The following is a 3,317-nucleotide window of genomic DNA, read 5'->3' on the forward strand; positions in this document are numbered from 1 at the left end:
AAACCAAAATGACAATGAATTCTGTTGTTTCTGTGGTCATGTGATAACCAGACCACAGAAATAATGAGAGCATAGGTAAAAGATAAAGGTATTGTGAAAACAAGAGAGACAGGGGAGAGAGAGAGAGAGAGAGAGAGAGAGAGAGAGAGAGAGAGAGAGAGAGAGAGAGAGAGAGAGAGACTGTGTGAGGAAGGAACTGAAGAAGCAGCTGCAGGTTCAGATGATCTTTGTCCAAACTGATAACAGCATGCAGGGAATGGGAGAAGGGAAGAAGGTCATAATGGAAAGGAAGCGAAACTGAGAGAAACAAAAAATGGTCGGTCAGAGGGCATGACACAGCCAGGAGCCATGAGATTCCGACAATGTGTGTGAGCGAGTGATTCCAACTGCAAGGAAACACACGACATAGCATGTGTGTGTTTGTGTGTGTGAGTGAGTGTGTACTCTGAGCTTTATCACAGCTTGACACCTAAGGGCCTTTGGTGACCCAGGGTGATGATAGAGGTGTGTTCATCCTTCATCATTAACACTACACTATTTCTCTCCACCTGTACACCTCTCCCTCTCTCTCTCCCTCTCCCTCTCTCTCTATTTTCTTTCTGGACTCGCTCCCTCTGTCTCTTGTTCTCTCTTCCTGTCCCCTTTCTCCATCTCACTCGCTCTCCTTTTCGTTTTTTGTGCCCTTCATCTACATGATCTCTGTCTTTCCTTCTCTTTTCTTCTCTTCCTCCCTCTCTGCCCCCCCCCCCCCCCCACACTCCTGCCCCAGATAAACCAGCAGGACTAATCACTCTGCAGATCCACCAGCCTGCACAGCACCACCTATTCCCCAACCTCCCAGGTAAGGAGGGAAGGCTCCATCCTACACAGCATGGGGGAATACTTAGCTCGTTGTTAGTCGGATGGCATACAAACCCCCACTCGCTCCACTACATCATGGATGGCCAGGACCTGTGCTCGCAGAGAGAGGCTGGGCTGCACAGAGAGCTGAGAGGTGGGAAGTCTGATTAGCGCCTAGCGAAAGCTGGAGAAGGTCACTGTTCATCCACCTCTGCTCATTAACAATAACTGTGGGGGACCTCGGAAGTAAACTAAATGACTTGTTTTCACGACTCAGTACTGTCTATTATCCATTCAATATTTTTTTTTATTTTTTTTACAGGTTTCATGTTTTCTTTCATTCTATGTAAAGGGTGTCGTGCTGAGTATGGAAGGGGTGACAGAAGTTTTATGGTGTTTGATAACCTGAGAGATTTGATGACCTGAGAGATGTGATGACCTGAGAGATTTTATTGTCTAGGTGCACAAGTCTCTGACGACTCTCCTTTCCCCGGTTTCATCATTCAACAAGGTCCATGAGTGGTAGGTTTCAGATAGCTTTCTCCTTTCAACACAAACACACAGCCCACACATCCAGCCGTGTTTCTGGGTGTGTGGTCTCATATCACCCTTCCATCAGCGGACGTCTGTAATCAGCCACAGCAGATGGGATGTCCTAATGACTGGAACGTTTAAAGCTGCGAGACGACCACCGCGACGGGATCAATGCGTCCGTCACCGTGGAAACCGCCACGCTTTCTGGGTTTTCCTACCTCGCCGGATCATCAGGATTAGGAGCGGTGAGGAACTGTGGATGATAGGGGTAGGTGCGTGTGTCTAGGGTGCGTGGGTGTGTGTGTGTGTGTTTAGGGTGCGTGGGTGTGTGTGTAGGGGCGCTGTGAGGAAGGTAGATTATTCAGCATTACGTAACGACTGCTTTGGGACAGACAGACATGCATGCATCCACACACACACACTGACACACACAAACAAAAGGGTACAAATCCTTTGACATTATCCTCAGGATAGGAAAGTGTTGAGACACAGAGACAGCCCACCTGTGAGTGTGTGTGAGTCATCTTCCATTAAGAGGTTGTGTGTGTCTCTATAAAAAGGCTGGTGTGTGTGTGTGTGTGTCTGAACAAAACGCTGCTGTGTAAAAGGTTGCTGTGTCCGCACTCTACTTTCCTAGTTCAACACTGCGTGTCTGCAAGAGATTTCGAGCGTGTGCGTGTGTGCGTGTGCGTGCGTGCGTCTCTCCATCCTCCTGACAGATCTCTCTGAGACGTCCGTCGAGGGGGGCGTGTCTGTCAGCCCATCCTAGCCTCTACAGACGAAGGGTGGTGGATTCTGTAGTTTGGTCTCTCGTCGTTTTCCAGTCGGCCGGTCTGCGCTCTTCCTTGTGATTTATTAGCGGGTGCCGTGTGCCTGTAATTGCTGCGTAGCACTGCGCGGCTGCATCTGATGGAACACAAATGAATAAATAAATCGGGCCTGCGGTGCCATTTGGACGTTTGACATTTACTGATGAGACAATTAAGAGCCCAGCGACGAAACACCCGAACAACACAGCACACGCTACACACTGCACACACAGGCTGCACACACAGGCTGCACACACACTACACACACACGCTACACACACACACACACTACAAACACAAGCTACACACACACACACACGCTACACACACGTGTCCGTTGGGACATACTCTGACAACCCCACACACACACCCACAAACACAACAGCACACCCCCCTGTAAACATAGAACACGGATATGGATACCAGACCAGTAAGATGAGACCGACAAACCATTATAACCTCTCTCTCTCTCTCTCTCACACACACACACACTTTTATGATTGCAATAGGCCCTGATACCCTATAGGGTTGTCCGGATACCAAGGAGAGTTGAATCATGTCAGCTTACTGTTAATAATGACACTGGGCAGATGAATAGTCTGACCATGCTGACCATGTGCTACTGCTGCTGATTCAGTGTTCTCCTGTGATTGAGTAGGACCGCCACAAACCGTCTTGGTTGCCGTAAAGTCACCTTTGTGGCCATGAAATGTCATAAATGGAAGAATGTGTGGTGCACATTCTTCTAGTTGCTTTCTGCCGTGCTCCATGTAGCTTACGTTTGTTGTGCGTGATAGACAGGAAATGACACGCATGGCAATACATTATATTGATCATGCCACCAAATACAGATTAAAACTTAAGTAACGAGCCTGGTTTGATAATGTAAGAAGTACAAAGTACAGATATTTGTGTAAAAAGTGTGAAGAATTAAAGTAAAAAGTTGTCAGAAAATGTAATAGTTAAGTAAAGTACTGATATGCCCTACCAGACAAAAAGAAAGAAAAAAAAATCTGTAACAATGTATTTCCTGCTTTCCATTACTTCCCATCTGGTGATTACAGCGTAAAGCAGCTCGGCGTTGAGAAGCTCAAAGAGCGGTAGTTGCTCCGCCCCCTTGACCACACATCAAGT

The sequence above is a fragment of the Hypomesus transpacificus genome, chromosome 23 (assembly GCF_021917145.1).
Source record: "Hypomesus transpacificus isolate Combined female chromosome 23, fHypTra1, whole genome shotgun sequence".
Lineage (NCBI taxonomy): Eukaryota > Metazoa > Chordata > Actinopteri > Osmeriformes > Osmeridae > Hypomesus > Hypomesus transpacificus.